This window comes from Pseudopipra pipra, chromosome 3 (assembly GCF_036250125.1).
Source record: "Pseudopipra pipra isolate bDixPip1 chromosome 3, bDixPip1.hap1, whole genome shotgun sequence".
NCBI lineage: Eukaryota > Metazoa > Chordata > Aves > Passeriformes > Pipridae > Pseudopipra > Pseudopipra pipra.
Genome location: NC_087551.1, coordinates 104,407,196 through 104,429,122, shown reverse-complemented (window position 1 = coordinate 104,429,122; position 21,927 = coordinate 104,407,196). Strand labels below are relative to the sequence as shown.

General features: G+C 38.7%; 1 long non-coding RNA gene across 1 annotated transcript; it reads right to left on the bottom strand.

The window, feature by feature from the left end:
• Positions 1-1,774: 1,774 nt before the first annotated feature.
• Positions 1,775-21,325, bottom strand: LOC135410635 (uncharacterized). Its single transcript, XR_010428806.1, has 3 exons — positions 21,069-21,325; positions 3,340-3,476; positions 1,775-2,167 (listed from the first exon to the last, which is right to left on the bottom strand). It is a non-coding gene; the product is annotated as an uncharacterized LOC135410635 (long non-coding RNA).
• Between the last annotated feature and the right edge of the window lie 602 nt (positions 21,326-21,927).

Below are 21,927 nucleotides of genomic sequence, written 5' to 3'. Positions count from 1 at the left end.
TAATAGAATAGTACCCTGGCTGCTAAAAACAGAAGAGATGCTGGATTTAGCTGGGTAACTGTGGCTGAATGCTCCACCTTTAAGCGTTCCTATATATATAAGAAATCATATTTCAATAGCTGGTGGAAAGAAAAAGAGCTTTCTTCCTTCTCTGCTTTTTGTATGTATTGGTTCCTTTAAAAGTTGTGGGTCAGACAGGTATTTGTGTACTAGTCGTCTTCTGCTTCCCTTCTGGCTTTTCAGAGAGCATTGGAAAACTTTCATTTAAACCAGAAGGACTAGAAATGTATTTTTTAGATTTGGCAGAAGCTGATGGCACTTTCTCAGGGAAACATCCTACTCGCAGCAGATTTTCAAGCCCTATATATGGCTAGATAAACATCTAAGCATTTGTTATCTTAGGGTTGTATTCTGAAGCAAAACAAAAGAAAAATAACTTCAAAAAGTTGCGGGTAAGACCACTAAATGAAATATTTCACAATGAGGCTGTGTACATAGAATCACAGAATTGTAGAATCAGTTAGGTTGGAAGAGACCTCTGAGATCACCAAGTCCAACCTGTGACCGATCACTACCATGTCAACTAGACCATGGCACTGAGTGCCATGTCCAGTCTTTCTTTAAACATCTCCAGGGACGGTGACTCTACCACCTTCCTAGGCAGACCATTCCAATACCTAATCACCTTTTCTGTGAAGAATTTCTTTCTAATGTTCAAACTAAACCTCCCCTGGTGCAGCTTAAGAATATGTCCTCTTGTCCTTTGGCTGGTATCTAGGAGAAAGGGCCAACACACCCACCTGACCACAACCTCCCTTCAGGTAGTTGTAGAAAGTAATAAGGTCACCCCTGAACCTCTTCTTCTCCAGGCTAAACAACCCCAGCTCCCTCAGCCACTCATAATAGGACATGCGCTCCAGACCCTTCACCATTTTCATTGCCCTTCTCTGGACCTGCTTCAGCACCTCAATGTCCTTCCTGAATTGAGGGGCCCAGAACTGGACACAGCACTTGAGGTATGGCCTAACCAGTGCCAAATACAGGGTAAGAATCACTTCCATAATCCTACTGGTCACACTGTTACTGATACAGGCCAGGATGCCATTGGCCTTCTTGGCTACCTGGCACACTGCTGGCTCACGTTCAGCCTCTGTTGACCAGCACCCATGGGTCCTTTTCCACTGGGCAGCTTTACAGCCACTCTTCCCCAACGCTGTAGAGCTGCCTGGAGTTATTGAGCCAAAGTGTATGCCCTAGAACTTGGTCTTGTTGAGCCTCATACTGTTGGATTTGGTCCATCGATCCAGCCTGTCCAGATCCCTCTGCAGAGCTTCTCTACCCTCTAGCAGATTGACATTCCACTCCAACTTGGTGTCGTCCTTGAATTTGCTAATGGTAGACTCAATCCCCTCATCAAGGTCATCAATAAAGATGTTAAACAGGACTGAGTCCAGTACTGATCCCTGGGGGACACCACTTGTGACTGGCCACCAACTGCATGCAGCACCATTCACCACCACTCTCTGGGCCCGGCCATGTCAAAGCCATGGGCTGCCAGCATTTCCAAGAGTAATATGGGAGATGATGTCAAAGGCTTTGCTGAAGTCCACATAGACTATATCTACAGCCTTCCCCTCCTCCACCACGTGGGTCACCTGGTCATAAAAGGAGATCAGGTTGGTCAGGTAGGACCCTTCCTAAACACATGCTGGCTACATCCGACTCCTTGATTGTCTTGTGTGTACCGGACATGTATTAGAAACCCTCTAACCCTCTTTTAGGGTTAGATATCTTTATAAAAATAATCTTATCACAGGTCTTCAGTTTTTCTTTGAAAGTCAAGAGTTTGAGCCTATTCAGTCGATACTCACTCCACTGTCCGTTAAAGCCACAGAAGAACTCTTTGGAAAATTAATTTAGTGAAGCCCAGAAGACTTGTACTTATATTTTCCAGTTCATAAGCATGGAGAGAAGACAACCACAGTGAAGGGCAGCTTCCTGCTTCTCTTGACCCGCTCCAGGTAATAGGCAGGTGGGAAGAGGACTGGTGAGGTCTGACGGCTTCAGCAAGTAAGTTTTTCTCCTTGCTGCGGTCCATGGAAATGCCACTTCATCAGGAAGACTTGTTGTTCTCAATTAGTTTAATTCTCTGAAAAGCTTAGTTTAGCTAAAATTTTTTTTTATTTGCACAGCAGGAAAGATTTGGTCAGTGAGCACTGGAAGATCTTTGGGATTGTTCACATGGCTGGTAAAATGAACTACTTATATAGTTTTTCCTGATTCTTACCCAGTTCCTTTTCTACTTGTTCCCCCTCTGTTTTTCATCATATGTTCAATCATTTAGTGGTTTGAAGCATTAAAACAGTTTATGTTTATATGTGCTTAAATGTTTTAAATTTATTTTGAACAATTAACCATTTGTGCATTTTTACGCAAGCTCACTTTACCAACTATTTTTGAAACTTTAGCTCGAAATGTTTCTCTGGCTACAAAGCCTATTAACCATTCATTATCATTAAATATTTTACCAGATAATTCATTGAGACAAATGTGAAATGTGCAGCTGGGAAGGTAAAATTATAACCAGTCACATAAACCTGTCCTCATTAGCTCCCTTTCAAACATCTCCAAATGTTACCAATAGAGAAAGACATCCTCAGAGAGTGGTTTGAAGCATGAATTCTTTAGTTTTCAACTGGAATCTGCTTTATGTTTGAGAGGAAGGCTTTAATTTCCTGCATATGAGATTCATTTTCAAATGCAAACTAACAGGAAGATTAGCCTTTAAAGACTGTTAGTGACTGGCCAGAAGGGTCTTGGTGACTAGAGTATAAGAGGGAAAAAAAGAAAAATGTGGGCTTAAGAGAGTGAATAAGGATGCATCAGCCTATACTTTCAGCTGGTGTCAATTGAGATGGCTTCCTTCCACTGAGATTGTGCCAGATGAGTCGAGTCCTCTTGTGATTCCAACTTTAGTCCTGCACCACAACTTGGAAGTAGTTTTCTAGATTCTTTAGTTTGTTATTTTATATGCAACAGATAGAGCCTTTGTTGATAACCTGTGAGACATTCTTCAAAGCTTTGCCATAAAAACTGTTAACAGCAAAGGAAACACTTAACACTTATTGCAGTAATGAAAATATTTTCAGACACGTTAAAGGCCTTTATGGAGTTTTAATTGTTTTATTATTATTACCATTTCTGCTTTAGTAAATCAGTGTATCAGAATTTTGTTTATGTGCCAGAAATTATTGATATATCTCTGCCTGTAAGCAGAAATGTATGAAGAGTTATGCCACAATCTTCGGATGTCTTACCATTTCCTCCCCCTCTGCATACCTGTCATAATCTCCTGTAGAGAGCTGGCTGTGTCCTTAATGTCACTTGGTCTTAATTCCCATGGGCTTCTGTGGAACTCTCCTGTTGTTTCCTTGCCAAATCATGGACATCTGAGCCTTGAAAAAGTTGTTCAGTTCCTGGTAAAACAAATGATTGCTGGAGATGAAGAACCAGACTCAACAGAGCCAGGTTTGCATTTGTTTCAGCAGCTCCTATGATCTACTCATATATTTAATATATTCATATGTTTTTCTAGGCAAATGCAAGGGAGTTTTGTATGAACCACAGCCTGTAAGTCAGAAAATTGCTTTGAAGTGAGCCATGATCAATAGGAGGTTGAAAGAGGTGTCTCGTTCTGATTATTAGACATAATTATTGCAAAATGGTGTGACATGTTACAGGCTTTCAGAAGCAGGAAGTTTTAGAAGCAAGTGCCATAACAAATGTGGTTTATTATATGATTTTTTTTCTCTTCAATGAATAATCAACCATCTACTGTACTGACCATATTTAATGCTGGATTACTGTTATTGCAGTGCTCTGCTTTGAATGTTTTTAGGGCTCATCAGCATTGTAACTTTGGCATTGGCTGTCCATATGTCTTAAAGATTTGGTGCTGCCACATATTACTGAAATAACTGAAAACATGCTATAAGATCTAGACCTGTCAACTTCCATCTAAACCTGTCTCTCATGGTATTATAAAGGCAGTTCTGCTGCCCCACTCCTCGTTTCCTGAAGTGACAGGGAAAAAAGTGAAAAAACCTGAGCAAGAAGCATCAAGTATGTGGCAAGCCAAGTTGAAGTTGAAAAAAGACAGTACAAGACAGGAGACAAGACAGCATGTCAGTCTTGTAGCCACCCCAAAGAGGGTGTGAATGAGAGAAGAAAAGATTTTATGGAGTTTTGGTTGAATTATATTATAAAGCGTAATTTAAAACATCCTTTAAAACTGCTCACTAGTTTTGCCTTTTCTTTTATAAAAATTAATTATTTGATGGTCTTTAATGACTTTTGATTGGGTAATTTGTAATGTCAAAGCAGAAGAGGCAGTTAAAGTCAGAATATCCTTGCACCCCTTAATTAAAATAGTTTAAAAATTACTGTTTGAGTTAGAGCTGAGAAAACTGAAAAACATATATTTGATTTTGTTTCCACTGTTATACAAGTATATCCTTAGATTCTGACTGTTAATTTCTCTTTTGATCATTGTATAGGAAGGTCTTCTTTGTCTTATTGTTAACTGAAACATCCAAAACTGTAATCCTGATCTGGTAGTCCACAGCTGTGTTCATGTGATCAGACATCACATGTAAAACGCTTTTTCCTCAGTAATCTAATATTTATGAGCCATTACAGTATTGAGGTTTTCTGTACTGGTAATGCAGATATTTGTTTTCCAGTGACATAATTTCATTGCTAAGAAGAATTTCTACTTAACAGAACTGAAATGTTCTTGATATTCTCAAATTGAATGTCTAATATTGAAGTTTTGAATAGATGGGTCACATTAGCAAAGGAATACAGAAATGCTTATTATTTCAAAAGAGATGAAATTTATTTTAGAGGCAGAGAAAAATGGTGAGAATTTATTTTGTTTTGTTTCTTACCTGAAATTACTCAAGTCTTCTAACAACAATTTTCATTGCATCAGTTCCAGAGTGCTAAATATGTAACGTTTTGTCAAGATCATTGCCTCAAACATACTAGTACTGTGCTCTTTTGACTTGTATTCTGGGTGCAGGCAGCTAGATCAACATTAATCAGTGCAGAAAATCACATTCGTGTGCCAGGGTTTCAGACTACTGGTAAAGACTTGTTCTTGGCAGGCCAGCAGTACAGGTACAAGGTTGGAAGGCATCCTCCTTCCAGTGTGGCATGGTGTTGAGGACTCGTTTTTTGCCTACTCTGGAAAAAATATTACTGAAATATTTCTTTTCTAAGCAATTAAAAAAAGACCATGCTTTGGTAGTTTAATATACTCACAAGAAGTAGTAGCAAAGCATGTGCCTGTATATGTGTTGATGTACACACGTGTATGTGTGTGCAGGTGTAGTTTTATACTCCAACTTATCCTTTAGTAAATTTTTAAAACTGTTTATCTGTTTCAGAAATGTAAAAAAAAAAAAAGTGGAATCCTTGTCTATAATGTTTTTCTTTTTTAAAGGATGATCTGCAGTATTATTTTAGTTAGCTGCTTTTACACAGAATTTAGGATATGTCTACGTGGGGCAGCAGAGCATAAAGACCATCCCCAGTTCACCTGGGCTGAACTGGGCTGATAAATCTACAAAGCACAGTGCACTGTGGATAGCTCAAGTATCAAAAGATATATAAACTGTATTTGCCTGGCCCCCTGCTCAGGGTAGTAAATTTTCTCTCTTTACAAGGTTAATAACTTGGGCTCGGCATAATTTTGAGAATGCTGTAGTGTTTCATTCTGACACAAACTTAACCAATGCCAGCCAGGCAACTGCATCCTGTTCCAGTGTCCTGTGTGGATATTCCATGTGGTAAACAGCAGTAGTGTTTGTCTTAAGCTCTTTAAATAAATATTTAATATAATTCACTATTTTATTTTTCTTACCATATTCATACTCACTTCTCAGGCCTACGGTTTTGTTGAATAGTATGCAGCAGAGCTGGACTGATGGTATATGATGGTACTTCTAAGGTAGGATGAAATGCCAGATGAAAGAGTGTGTCCTGGGATTTTGATTCTACTTTTAGTTTAAGCTTTTGAGCTGTAACAGATCATGGGCAAGGTCATGTAAATTTTCATGTTAACTTTCAGTTTTCCTCTCTTGTAAAATGGGGGTAGTGATGGTTAGCACTCTGTGAAGTGTTTTGAGAACTTCAGGAAAATTGCATGTTGATAACTAAGCCAGTAAAAAACTTTTAGATTTTTGGTTTGTAGTATATTTCTACTAATACAATGGGGGAACAATACTCCGCAATGAAGGTAGAGTTGCTCTACTATGTAGAAAGTAGGGATAAATGCTGGAATGAAACAAAGGAATTCATTTCACCTTAAGGGATGGCTACAGTGCAGAGATGTACATCTCAGGTAGTCATTATAGGGTGCCTTCATAATCAGTGGAGAACACTTGCCACAATCCATTTTACTTTCTTTAGATGTCTTCTTGAAGGTGAAATGAATAATGCCTCATGAATAATGCTCATTATATAATTTAATCTTATGTCCTGTCATAGAAGTATCTTCAACTGCTCTGTATTAGTTGTGGTTGCTTTCATTTGACTAAAGCACCACTTTCATAGAAAGTCCTTTTTAGAGACTTTTTTGGACAACCAATTTAATACTTGTAGTGGTGATACTATTTTTTCCCATTTCCTTCCTACCAATATCGTATGTTGACCTTCAAAAATAGCTAATGAGCATATGAATAGCAGTTGAAACTGCTTCTCATGGAATATCATCATGTTTGACAATAAGTGCTGAGTGTTGGTCAACAACTGCTGTAAAAAATGAAAAGTACATTTGGCATGCCACAGTGAAATGCTGAAGTGGTGACTAGTATTTTGACAAATAGCTGAGTCTGGCTTGGCCAGCTATCAGGATGGTTGCATGTACATTTTGCTATATTATTCTGATTGTATGACTTATGGATTTGAACTGACGTCAGGATAATTGCATAGAAAGATGTGTCACTGATTAACAAGGTTATAAAAATGTCTACTCTGTTTCTGAAGCTCCTTCTGAGATACAATGGCATTTCTACCTGTTCTGTGAATTGTGTCATTGCAGACATTTGCTTGTTAGTTGTAATATGAATACAAGGTTTTTCAATATATTTACAAAAATATTTGTTTCAGCCTCTTTGGAACTACTATATTATTACATACAGAGAGCAACTACATGTTAAGACTGTGTTATTTGTGCGAGCTTGTTCTCATGAAATTAGCATAGAGAGAGTTCTCATATGCACATAAATGCTGGCATTTTTTCCTGGAGCTGGCCTAGGAATCTGAATTGAAAGTAAAGGTGGATAATGAAACGTGATGTATGTGTACATTCCTTGTCCCATTATGCTGATAGCCCTGTATCTGTCATTTTGGAGATGACAAGAAAAGATAATGAGTAAGCCTTTGTGCATATCCCGTGGCTCAGAGAAGGAAAAAAGCTCTTCTCAGACTTGTATTGTTGTTAGTGGTGAATATTGGAAAACCCCCTTCTGCTTGTCCTGCCTTGTGAGAAGTGAGACTTGAAAGAACTTTCACTTCTTTTACTGGTTTGAAAACATATTTAACCTCTGAGAAAGGAAGCCAGGAAAAGCGTTGAATAACTTGATTTACCATCTCTTGAAATACCTCCTTTACTGGTTCTGTGCCAGAATCTGAAGTGCTGTAGTGACAGCAGCCAAAAGGGAGTGAGTATTTGGATAGAGATAAAGGGAAAGATTAAAAAAAAGAAGTCTAAACCTATATTTAATCCAATGGTCTCGTTATCTGAAGCTGGCTACTTCCAGGAGCTCTGCAAACCTTTCCTCTAGTGAATGAATTGAGCCCTGTATTACAATGACAATTACTTCTGGGAAATACTTGTGGCACATTAATGCTATAGTTAAAAGGTACAAACTGAATTGGATATAAAAGGTATGACTTTTTACATCTGTGATGCATGTGGATTATGGAGGCAAAGATGATCCAAGAAAGGAGAAGCTCTGTGTCTGAGTTGTTGAAAAGCAGGTTTTGGAATGACATCCCAGGAACAATTGCTACTGAGTATGCAGGACTAGGGGGAGAGTACAGTGTGCTTATCAGTGAAATGTCCAAGTTTTCTTTAGTCCAAGAAAAAAGTGGAATTTGTGTTTCTGATGGATTTACTATAAAACGTTGCTACTTGAACATGATTCTAAAATTTAATTCGCATCATTGCAGTTGACTTTTAGCTTATTGATTTTGGTAAACTTCTACTGATTTAAACCAGCTGAGAATCTTTTTCACAATCATCACAGTATTATCCACTTGAAGTATCCTCTTGAACCATAAGCTCTCTGGGGCTGAATACTACAAAACCCTAAGAAAAGTGGTTTCAGTTCTCTTTGGCAGTAGATGTTTGCCTCAGAGTAGCAGTGTTCAGCAGCATATATCCTAATTTGAGTTTGTCTAGTAGTTAGGCATTGCAAAACTGAATTTAGCAGTACCTAGTCATCCTTGTGATTATGTGTTGCCTTTGTAGATTTTGGCATTGGATGAGCTTCCTATAATTCTACTTGAGTTTCACATCCTCTTTTTTCCAACTCCTTCATAGAAATGTCTGCTTGGTGATTAAAGGCTCATAGGATAAACATGTAAGGCTATGTTATATGTTCACTTTTCCCTGACATGACCTTTTTATTCTGCCATTACAGTCTCGTGCAGGGTACACGGTGAGTGCATTCTCACTTCCAGCTGTTTTCTGGGGTCATTTCAAAGCTGCAGCTGAACCAAATGGACAAAGATGGACAAAGAATCCTAAGCAGTGTCAGCAATAGTTTTGAGCAGCCCATAGGAGTGTGCATAATGACAGTTTTGGAGAAACGTGCCACACACAACATCAGAGCAATCACAGTAGGAGGTCGCAACTGTTTGTGTTTTTTAATCAAAGTGGGAAGCGAGGTATGGCAAAAGTGAAGAGTTTGGAATGGTGTGAGGACTTGAGAAGAGATTCTGAGTTAAGGCTGAATGCAGAGGCTTGGCATAAGAAGCTTTTGAGCAGCTGACTTCCTTTAATTAGAAGCAATGGATTTAAAGTTCAGCATACTGATGGAAAATAAGTCTCTTACAGAGCCATTAGTGAGAATCTGAATCCTTTCCTTTTGTTGTTATTTAAATCCACTGGTGTATGAAGTTGTCATCAAAAGAATGTTTGTTGCTTCTTGTTTATTCAGGTCAAGAAAGATATTTGTGAAATATGTAGTCACATAGTAATTATGTCATCAGATACACTGCTACAATACTCTCCTCAGTGAAGAGGAATTTCCTTTACACCTGATGATAACATTTTTCAAAATCAAATATGTCAAAGCTTAGAAGTTTATCTTGGTAGAGCATCACACCATTAAAGCAAGATTGAATGTATCCTGTCCAAATCTCTTGCTTCTTGTAATGGTGCCTAAGGCTACAGTCCTCCAGATGTTGATACTACCAGCATTTACATTCTGAATGAAAAAAAACCTTGTTACCACAGACACTTCACAGTAGAAATTCTACACTTTTTTTTCAGAACAGTTTGTGTGATGTAATGCAAAAAAAATGTGATGGGGAAAAAAAAGCAGATTTTTTCCTCCCTTCAGAATAATTTGCCTTCAGCAATAAGAATGAGAAAGGATGGGGCAGCAGCTATTTCATGCTCCTTTCTTCCCAGTGTAGGTTCAGGTTGCACTATTTGCCCATAAATAGCTGACAATCGCCTTGGTCTCAGGAAGAAAACAGAAGGTGTTGCAGTAGAAATACTAGTGAAAGAGCAAACAAAACTTTCCTTGGCCAACACTGGCCAGACATCATCAGCATTAAACTTAATGAGCCTTATTTACACTGAGTCAGCTCTAGCCTTAAAGGGACCTTAAATGAGAGTGAGAATGAGAATGGGAATCATTTCCTCTAAGTTTTGGTAATTAACACAACTATTCCCACAGAGGTTCAAAGGATGATGGTAAGACAATTCCATTTTCTTAGCTTTGTGGATACCAAAGACATCTTGCATCCTTCTTGCTGCAGTGGTGCTGTTTTACACAATTCTGTGAATGAAAGGCAGGACCAAGTCATCAAGGGATGACAAAGGGATGAGATAACAAAATACTGAGAAGAGAAATACCTCTTTCTTGGTGTATATTATTAGGAAAGCCATATATAGTTCAGCAAGAATTAGCAGGCTTCAACTGGAATTATATTATTTTTTCAAGAAAAACTGTATCCCCATGTGTGGATCCACATTAAGATTGCTTTGTCCTGCTCTCGCCTACTAGTTTAGCTATCTTATATGCTTACATGTTTTTCTGTTTTAGTAGCTGAGGCTTGAATCTGGTAAAAAGATTCATGATGCAGATGTATAGTCTAATTTTCCAGTCTGATGCTACTATTTCTGTCCTGTACACTCTAAATTGGAGCATGCGGTTGTCACCTGGAAGAAGAAAGGCTTGGAGGATTGCTGATACTTTCAGGATCAGATGTTGAACCCACCATTCTCCAACAAACAGATCTTGGTCAGACCAGTAGTAACGGTTCCAAGGAAAGTCATGAATACACTCACCAAGCAGAACATGTATGCATTACATTTGTCATGTATATGTGGTTTTGCAGCAGTGAAATATATATGAAAAGAAACAACAGTAAGAAGTAACATACTGAGCCTTCCATACAAGTGACTTATAAAGGTAAATGATTTTCCCAGCTGCTGTTTACCCCTACATGGCACCTTTGCATGGGAACACCTTATTAGGAAAGATATTGGGGTTGTGATGGCTGTGGGATTGATTTACGGGTTATACTTAGTCCAAACAAGAAGGATCATTCTTCTAAGAATCAGTTTAGATCATGATTTTATATAGTGGCAGTATAATATCACAGATAGTATATTCAGCAAATGCACACACACACACGTGTGCTTCATAATGTCATGCACTCTTTGTTTTGTGCTTGCTCTTCAAATAATTTCTGTTCAACCATGATATCCTGTAGCATGGATGGATGCTTGTTTGCAGAACAAGTAATTCCTGAGTTAGAAAGGTCATAGATGGGGCAATGAGACTGGAAAGACCCAAAGCTGGAAAATGTATTAACATAGTTTAATCAGTCATACTAAATTCCACTGTGGCATATTTCCTCAACAAATTAGTTAAAAGCATTCTGGCTTCTGTCACTGGAAAAGAAAACACTTATCTTTATTCTAAAAAGTTGTTTTTTCTTTAATTATTGTGTCTGAAAGTTTTGGGGGTTTTTTGTTTGTTGGGGTTTTTTTTGCATTTTTATGAGTGTTATAGTTCATATTCTAATGTTTAAAACCTTATAATAGGACACCTGACCTTTCCTGTAAATTTTACCAGGGCTTTGTTATGTAGCCTTGATCAAATTACTTGCTCCTTCTGTGTCTCACTTTCACTGTATTCAGATAATAGACTCTCCAGCTCTGTCCTAAACTTCAATGTGTCTGTAACATGCATAGTGCAATGTGATGTTGATATCAGATGGAATTTCTAAGTATTACTGCAATTCAAAGAAGTAGTAATTATTTGGAGTTTGGCTGAGTTGTCTTATCCAGCATCTTCTCTGGTGAAGAACCATTACTTAAAATATTGAAAGAACATGCATGAAAACCTTTGGCAAGGCAATGTGGTTTTTGGCAGGACAGTATGTTTAGGTGAGCAATCATGGTCAAAGAGCATGATTTAGATTCCAGTTGCTCTCAAGCAAAGGAGTGCAAATGTGAAAGGATATCAGTGAGATTCATCTGAATAATAACTGCATTTTTTTCATTTCCAAGATGACCATGCAAGTTATGCAACATTAACTACCCCTTGAATAGCTTGAAGCTAAAGTTGGAAAGCAATTTAGTACTGCTTTAGTGTGGCCATTGTTATGCATCCTATGCAACTGGCACCCTGCCTCCTCCTTCCCTTGAGAGGAAGGATAAGAAAGGCGCTTCAGGAGGGAATACAGTTCCATTACTCTGTGGTGATTCTGTAATCATTAACAACAGCACTCTTGAGTTCCACTCTCGGTACCTTCCAATTGAAATTCCTCCTCTGTTGCAGTGCTACCTCTTTTTCACAAGTACCTTGTAGAGCTTTATAGCTTACAAGCTTCCTAATGGTGCCACCCCACCCTGAAATATAACTGGGGTATGATATGCTGTTGAAGAACTTATCTATTCAATAGATATGCCTAATGCAGTTTTAAAAAGTACAGAAGTAATTCACAAAGTTCAGTAATTAGTGATATGGTAAAAATAAGATTCTTCTAAATCACTTTAAAAGTTGGCCTATTTCCATCTACACCATTTAAATAGGTATTAATATAAAGCCAGATGCTTCTTGCCTTTTGCATATCAGTATTACTCTGTGTAGTGGTTTGGACCTTGTTTTCCCCCAGAGCCTAAGAGAAGTGGTAGACCCCAAGGGGTGGAAACCCCTAGAAGTTTTGAAATTCTGTCCAATGGACGCTCCTGCAGAAATGTAAACATATCACAACCAGACTGGAAGAGAAGAGTTGTAGGTTTGGTTGTTGTAGGAGTGGTGGCCATGTTGTAGGGCCACGAGGAAGGGGCTCTAAGCCCCTTGGGCCCTCTGGGGCCTCCCAGCCCCGGCTGGGGGGCTGCAGGGACCTGGAACAGCATAAAGCTGGGCTAGGTGCCTGTAGTTATCCCGGGAGAATGTTTTCTCCATGGGCGCAGAGCAGCAGCAGGCACTGACCAGAGAAACGGTGGCAGAGAGCCAGGACTGATAAGGACCTGAACTGGAGGAGCAGCAGAAACAACATGCAGCACTGCAGAGAAGAATCCTGGAAGACAGAACCGGGAGAAAGAGAGTCAGCAGCAGAGAGACAGAGTTTGGGGTAAGGCTGTACCAGATTCCCCAAAACTCCCTTGGAGACCCCTCTTGGAGAAGAGGGACATGGACTCCTATTTTAGAGGAGCCTTGGAGTATGCAGCACCAGAGAGAGAGGAGCTGAGAAGCTCAAAAGACGTCTCGGAGCTGGACCGGGACGGCCAGATGGAATGCGGGGGGAGTTGACCTTGGCTCCCCCCCCTTGCACTGCTGCCACGGTGGCAGCCTGAGAGACAGGGCACAGAGGCCCTGCAAGCAAGGAGCTGAGTCTCCTGGAGATACCAGACCGTCACGAAGACCCCCCTGTGTCTTCGTGATATGACGTGGTGAAACGACCTTGTCTGGGGTTACGAAGCCCACGGAAGACCCCTCGGTTGAGGCGATGGGGCCAAGAGAGAGGCTTGGATACCTCCCTTGTGGGTGCTGGCAGAAAGCCAGCTATCAGCTGCTGCATGTGGAGAAGACAGACAGGACCTGCTGCCTCAGAAGATGCTGCTGCATAAAGACTGGAAGGGATCTGTCCTTCTTTCCCTCCTGGACTTTTGTTTGGAGGGGAGAGGAGACCTGATCCGTTGTAAATACTATATGTCATGGTAGAGATAGTTTGTGATCATGTGTATAATGTGATATGGTATTTATTTGTACAGTCATTGTAATATATTCCCTTTCCCGCACTTTGAGTCTGGTGTGTTTTATGTGGAAAAACCCATCTCACATTAGGTTGAGATGTGGGAGGGGGGATGGAGCCAGGGAATTGGATTTTGGGGCTATCTCAAACCATGACACTCTGTTAGCTTTTTGTTCTTCCTCCTGAGGATTAAATCTGTGTCCTGAAGGCTTATCAACCCTGACTTTTTGAATGTGACAACGCTCACTGTGATCTTGTAACTCATCAATCAAATGAGACCATAACCTTTGAAAGTGTTTTAGAGAGCCTCTTTCTTGAATAGCACACAGTATTTCCATACCGAGGGTATACTATGCCATAAAATAATGTTTATGTTGCTTTAGGCTTAATACCATACCATTTATGAGCACAAGTGCTGAAGCAATTTAGAAAAAGATATTAACTTTATATCCTACTAGGGAAGTAGTTTTATTACTGTGTATGCAAAGCAACAGGAAAGCAAACCTTTGCTTTTACATTTTATTAGCTATCATTATGATGTTTCAGGGTCTTTTCTTGTATCAGTATTTGCAGACATATAGAAGTCTTTCTTTATGAGCATACTAAAAAGAAGTTAGGAAAATAATGTAGCTTTTCAATCTTTAGAAAATGCACTTGCTTTAGAAAACAAATAATTGTTTAATTAGTCTATGCCCCAGCAATGAGGCTTACAAATGCCAGATGTAGAAGAGTAACATTGTGCTTTGGCATTAGAAAGTGGGATGGAGATGAAAGCAGTTAACTGAACTGCTATGCAAAGGAATATCACTGTTGGTAGTGCCAGCCATTTAAGTATGAATCAAGTCCCAACATAGTTCTGAGATATCCTAAAACTGTTTAAATATACTTTGGGTTAGTTTTTGTTTACCCACTGATTTTATTCTTTGAGGTCACTTTCTGAGTTTTTTGTCATAATTGTGAGATCAAGAATCCCATGCTAAGATTTTTCAAATAGTCACAAGTTGTCAAACATATGAATTTTAATCAGATTTTGAAGTATCATGAAAATCCATAGACCTGTGAAAGTTGATAATACTGTGATAAGCACTGTTTTGAGATGCAAGTTTTAGTCTCTGAAGTGGCTTTTGGCTGGGTTTGGAAACTGAAATTCTACACTGAGAAAATTCACAAACAATTAAATGTCCTGGGTTTGTAAGCTTTAAGGATATATTTATTTTTTAATACGTATTTTGATTTATTTTTATACTACAACAGACGTTTCAAAAAGCACTATGTAAGAACACTGAGAAGTTACTTCCTAAAGTAGCTTGACCATGTTCAGTCCATCTTCTGTGGAAGTTCTCACAGAATGGAATTTGCTATGGAGATAAGTGCTGTCCTGTTGTGAGAATTCACTGTGTAAGAGGATATTTGCTAATCACATTCTTAACCCAAAATATTTTATACATCCAGGAAATTAATGCTTTGATTGCCTTGAGTTAAAAAAAGAGCACATGACTTTACAAGGTATTCTGTAGGAATGAGAAGAGTATTCTGTAGGAACCAGTCTGGAGACCCATGCAGACCCCTTGTTCATTGCAAATGAGTTATGAACGTGGAGTCTAGACAATAGCAACTAATGATGATACAGATGTGGCACATGCGTTGCCACATCACAGTTGCTGCTTCTAAACTTTTGAGTATTATGAGTGAGCTTTAGTTCATGCCCATGATCATGTTTCTTATGATCATTAGGGAAAAAAATCAGAACAGCTCAAAAAACCCCAAAACCAACCAACTAACCAAAACCACAAAAAAGGCTCCTAAGATACCTGGGGTTATTGGTGGGAAATGAAATCACTGAGAAAGCTTATAATAATCTGAAAAAAGATTGTCCTGTCCAATCTGAGATGATAGCAAGCATTATTCATGCTGCAGGTTTAATGATTAATTGGACATCTACATTACCATTAAAGCCCCTCTATCTTAGCTAAAAACTTTTGAAATGTTTTTCACTGAAATTAAATGCATTTTATCATTATAACTCTTGCCTTCTTGAGGTTCAGTTTCAGTCTCCTATTCTTTACCTAGCAACAGATTTTATTTAAGTGCTGATAATAATGAGGACGTAAAATGTTAATAGAGGAAAAGATACAGCTGTTCTTTATGCACTTTTTTGCTAACATTGAATTTGTTCAATTGATATTGCATGTAAAATCCTGGAACAAGCAGAAAAATATGTGATTCTAGCAATGAGAGAAATTTTTATTATGGTTGGATATGTCATTCCAGAGAAGACCAGAAGCCTCTTGCACACGGAGTTAGTATCATACCATTTCTTCCCCATAAGGCAATAAGATTTTATGGTTGCCAAAGTTAAGCTGGAAAGAGATCTAAAATGAGAACTGAGTATCTGCTTCCTGTGCATATTTAGTAGACCATTTCCAGCACAACTAAGGTATGTTCAGTTCTGGATATGGGTGTGAATCCTGCAAATGCCAGGTCTGCTTTCCTAGCTTCACATAGATGAACGTTCATGGATTTTGGCTGGCTTCCGAATGAGCTTGTTCAGGAAGGAGAGAGATTTGGTGTGCTTTTTGGCTGGTTTGAAATCATTAAGGATTGCAAAAAGTCAACCTTCTTCATTGCTAGTCAAACTAGTTTGGGCTTGAAAGACAAAATTAGTTTCTTTCTTTGAAATCCATATTTGTAATTTCTGTGGAAAAGGCCTTCTGTTCATAATTCTTTCAAGAATCAGTAATAACACAACTAAATACAGATGGTTTAGGCTGGTGATATCTAAGTTTAATTTGCAAAAGCAAATAACCTCACCATGAAGTGTGAACTTTAGAGGGGTCATGTGGAATTATCTTTGGAGTTCCCCAGTTGGTCCAGAATCTATTATTCTGCTGGCATGCATATCTTTTATTTGTAGTAATTGCAGTTCCTCCAAGTGATAAACTATGTCAGTGTCAGTGATGAATGATAATTGAGGATTTGATCTCTCGTTATGCCCAAAAATCCATCTTAAAGAAACGTTAAATTTACAAGAAAACTTCACGTTTTAAAATAACTGTGCATTCCTAGTTCAGCTGTTGCCTGTTTATGTCATGCTCTCTCTTGATGGCAACACGTCCTGTTTTTACACTAGAGTTACAGGTTTACACAGAGCAAAGGATGTCCTCCTACAGAATCATTCTGAATAATATTTTGCACTTTATAAAACTGATCAGATTGCAAAAGTTGAAAGAGGCAGAATATTGCTGGAAGAGAAAGAAAGATCTCAAGATCAAGTCAGAAAGTGCCCTGTAAAAAATTGATTTTACACTAGTCCTCTTTCTGCTTGGCAAGTCACTTTTAAACAGATTTTCAAAGTTAGGGAGGGAATTTTGTGTTCTTTATTTTCAAGTAACCACAATGTTTTTGGACCTAGACTTAAAAAAATGCTAAGCACTGCAGCTCTAACTGGAGTCCGTACTTTTACCATGTAAAATATAAAAAAGAGTGTGCATCCAGAATTAATGGTATTTTGATTGTTTTGGCTTTCTTCCATCAAAAGAGGGAATGGTAAATCTTACTCACAGAAGGGGTGTGAGATAAATTCATTGGCATTTGTAAAGTTCTGAGGTGCTATCATGATATTGAAAAACTTAGGAGGAGCCCATAATAATCCAGTGTTTAAATGGCCTGCATATTAAATATGGGCTAGGGAAACTCAGTTGTGTGCCACATGGGAGAGAGCAGAGAAATAAATATTGAATTACCTCTGGGAATGTAATCAGTACCTTGAGTGTTTTTGGTCATATACTAAAGCATTTACTGCAAGACCAGTGTATACACCAAAACATCCTGTCTGTATCTTTTGCCTGTTTTGATTTTACAGGTGCTCAGTTGAGCACATGTTTCAGCTCATTATTAAGCATAAGATACTTTTAAATGCCAATTTAGTTGTACTAAAATCAACCTATGAACAGATTCATAATCTTAAATAAATAAATATTGAATCCCTAGATCATTTGATTTAAAGTAAATGTCTAAACTGTTTCCTATTTCTAGTTAGCTATAAGTATTTTATAGTGCTTGTTGATCACCACGTTGCCAGGAGATGAGCAGAGAGAAGCAACTGGTTAACAGCTGGTTACATCTGGTCACAGCTGGGAAAGCACAGCAATAGAATAAACAATTCAGTTTTCAACAGCTGCATTTGTGGTTACAGTCTACTGAATCAAATAAGTGCAGTTTTCCAAGTATAATTTGTGAGCTAGAAACATAATGTATCTTTAGAAACATTTAGAAGTTAAAAGAAAAAAAATTATCCTTATTTTATCATTTTTTCCCATTCTTACTGTTGTTATTTTTAATTTCCATCTTTGTTTTAACCATTGAAAACATCTACTAATAGATGTTAAGCATGTTGACAACATGCTTAAGCATTTTAATTCTCTTCTGTGTTTTGCACCTTGATGAACATGTCTCTATGTCAGTTTCCAGAGATTCCATGCTCTCCTGTTTCACTTCTAGGAACACTTGAATGCTGTTAGATATTTCCTGATATACATCAAGGACCTTGCTAAAGGTTTTTATTGTCCCTGGAAAGTCATCAGATACAATATTGATGGGTAACAGTAGAGCACTTAATTGAAGAACTAATTGGATTTGGAATGTAGTTAAGTAATGGATTGCCTGAATATGCTCCTGAAAGCCGCCCAGAGAACAGGAGATGGTCATACTATTTGAAGACATCATGCCTGGGGCCAAAAATGTTTGTATGATTTCTCCATCAATATGTCACCATTCTCAGATGCTGAGATTAAAAAAAGTTATGTTAACCCACTATATTATAATACTTCTGAGACTAGTTGCTGGTTCAGAATCTCAGGGGAAGTTAGTCTGCAAAGAGTGGTGTATCTAAGGCTGAAAGTTCATGACAGGTAAAAGAGAGGGATTGTTTTACTCCTGTGCTGATGATAAATGGTTAGAAAAGATGCTCATCACAATCTGGCATCTAAATTTACTCACTTATTCTGAGCTGATTTGAAAGCTCTATATGTCAGAGTATGTGCTGGACAAGTACAGTAAGTCTTAAAAAAGCAATGATTGGTACTTGGGTTATTCACAGGATTGATGTCATATCCATGAATAGGTACAGCTATGAGTATTCATGCTGACAGAGTCAGAGACATCCTAAGGGCAGGTTGTAGGTTGAAAGATGTCAGCTGGGGAGCAAAGGCATAAATAGCTGGTTTTTGTTAGTGTAGTGGGTTGACCTTGGCTGGACACCAGGTGCCCACCAAGCTGCTTTATCACTCCCCTTCCCAGCCAGACAGGGGAGAGAGAAGAAGATGGAAAATGATTCATGGGTTGAGATAAGGCAGTTTGCCAGAGCAAAGGCGAAAGTTTGCATGTGCAAAAGCAAAGAGGAAAATAACAAGGTTTATTCTCTACTCCCTATCAGCAGTGATATCTGGGCATGTCCCAGGAAACAGGGCTTCAGCACGCATAGTGGTTTCTCAGCAGGCAGCAATTGTGAACAATGAATGCTCCCCCTTTCCTCCTCCTTTCCTTAGCTTTTATATCTGAGCTGATGCTGTATGGTATGGAATATCCTTTTGGTTAGTTTGGGTCAGCTGGCCTACTTGTGTCCACTCACAAGATCTTGCCCTCAACTGGGCAAGTAATGTTACAGTACCGATGCTGTGCCAGCACTGCTCAGCAATAGCCCAAACGGTGGTGCGTTATCAACACCTTTCTTGCTCTCAGTGCAAAGCACAGCACTGTGAGGGCTGCTGTAGGGAAATGAACTCCATCTCAGCCAGACCCAACACAGTTAGCAACAGTAAATTTTCAGGACAGCCTGTGCCTAGCCAGTCCTGTTCGCGACTTACTGGATGAACCCTGGATGACCTGCACTGTAGTTTTCTCTGTCTCCAGTGCAGTCTTGGGTCCTGCCTCTTGCTATTCCTGACTGGATGGACCCCAAGCATGACTTATTTCCTCACTATGCCTGGGACTGCTGATGGGACCAGTTACCAACCAACCTGGTCTGGTTCAGACACTGTGGGACTGTGCCCTGGTCGGGATGGTCACTGCCCTGCCTGTACTGTGATCACTGCCGGCTCCTGGCTCATCTCCCTTGTGCACCCGTCCTGCTCTTGCTGCTACCTGACAGGCTGCGTCCAGTAGAATCCATCATCTGGATTATTTTTAATAACATTTGGTTTATAGTTTGAAATAACCAGCTGGTAGATACATCACAGGTACTAAAGGCTGAGATAATTTGTGTTAATAGTCATTATTTCTGTTCTCAAAGATTGTGGAAGTCCTAGATGTAGCCCACAACCTGACCAAAATAGGTTCTGTAGGACCGATAGAATGAAACACAAACTCTCTTCTAGCCAATTTGAACTATAAATATAAACAAAAGACAAGAAATCCTAAATTGCAAGTGATCAATGGACTTGCAACTCAACGAGCATCTTAATTACAAGATGACATTTAGGATGAACTGTACATCCTGGGAAAACATTGATTTGTTAGAGAGATATAGTGTCCCAGAGTATCACTGAGCTTAGTTAAGGGCTCTTGTACTTCTCACAGTGCAGCTCAAACTGAACTTGCAGAATTTATTGTGGAATCGAACCAGAGTTACAAGAGCACCGCCTCAGTCTTTATAGCCATGACAGTCTGTATTATCTACCTGTCTTGGAAAATAGTAGGCTGTGAACAACAAAAAGAACCATAAGACCACATGTATAGCGGATTGTTAAATCAGGCCATATCAAGTTTAGGTGAGATTTTGGCAGATCAAAAACCCTTTCAGGTTACCTTTTGATCCACATACCACTGTAGCTGCAGTTGCTGTTATGTAGTGCCTTTCCCTGCACTACATAAAAAGCTATTTCTAAAGTAGACAGGCGGTAGACAAAACTTTGTCTAAGTTACCAAAGAGCCTTAGCAGTTTCTTCAACCTGTTCTTATCTCCTGAGTAAATAAAAACAGCCTAATTATATATTGACTTGGGAGACTAAAAGGCTTTCTTCAAAGTCATTAGTACTACTTGCATAGCTTATTCATATTTTATGGTGTCCAGGACTTTTTACTCACTTTTTCTCATGAAATGAACTGACATTTGGGGTCTGATTTCATAATCTTTTATTTAGGCTATTTTTATTACAGTAACATTTTGTCTGAAAAAGCACAAGAGGAGTGAGCCCAAGGATATATTGTAAAATTACACGATGCTAAAATTGTTTGAGTGTTCTAACAATTTTTTTCTATTTCCATTTGATGTTAACCAGCACAAAAATTATTTGCACTTGCAAATAAAAAAGCATACTAATATAAGTGTTAACATACTTGTCATAATAGTGTATCTTATTCAATAGAGCATGCAGAATTTCGCTGATGTTTTGTTTACTTATTCGTCTGAACTTTGGCATGTAAAAAGTGTCATGCCACAGCCAGAAGAGACCATGATTTCTTAATTATGATTGTCACATAGCTAATGGACACCTACATGTATTTTTAAAATAAACAATATTAAAGACAATAATTGAGCCATTTAACTTTACACTCACCTCTATATATGTATGGCTTTGGGTCATAAAGGTCATCAGCAGATGCCTGAAAACATCCCTTGGTGAGTTCAGATACTAAAATAGCATATTCTTCATCCATTCAGTTTTCACTCAACCTAAAGAAATATTGAAGTTTATTATATTGACCTTATAAGCATTTTGATCCAGGAGATCTATACACCAGTACTCCCCTGTGTGTGTGGACTTCAGCTCAGCTAGATTAAAAGAGGAAAGTGGGAACAGTGGTCATGTCTTGAAGCAGCATTTAAATGTGTAATTTTAGCCATCCAAGTTAAAAGAGTATGTCCTCATGCTCTTTTCACTGATTACAATATCACTGATAAATCATACACATACTACATACTGTTGCTATTTCTTGGTGTCAGTACCCATGTGCACAGGTATGATGAATGAATGGTAGTGTTTTACCCTGTGAGTAAAAGCAAATACAGTGATTGGGGCAGTCACAAGGTACAATCCTACTATATGTGAGTGAAGCATGGCACAGTCTCATACAACTTTTGGATGTTCCAAGAAAGCAGACCAATGCAAGAGACATTTCTCAGAGCAGTGCCACTTTAATGATAGCTAAATCTAAGCTCACTGTCATCACACAGCAACTTCTGATATCAAACATTGTAACTACTTAAAGAAGAACAGCCTTTCAGAGAAGAAATTATATTATTAGAAAGCATTCTTTCTGTTTCCATTATCCTGTTGACCATTGTGTTCTTTCTACTCAATGTATAACTTACTGTGCCAGCACTGAACCTGGTCCTGATCCAAACACAGAAGGGTGGAGATTTTTAAATGCCAGCCATCTGTTTACTCCTTAAAGGAATGTTGGTCAGCTCCTAAA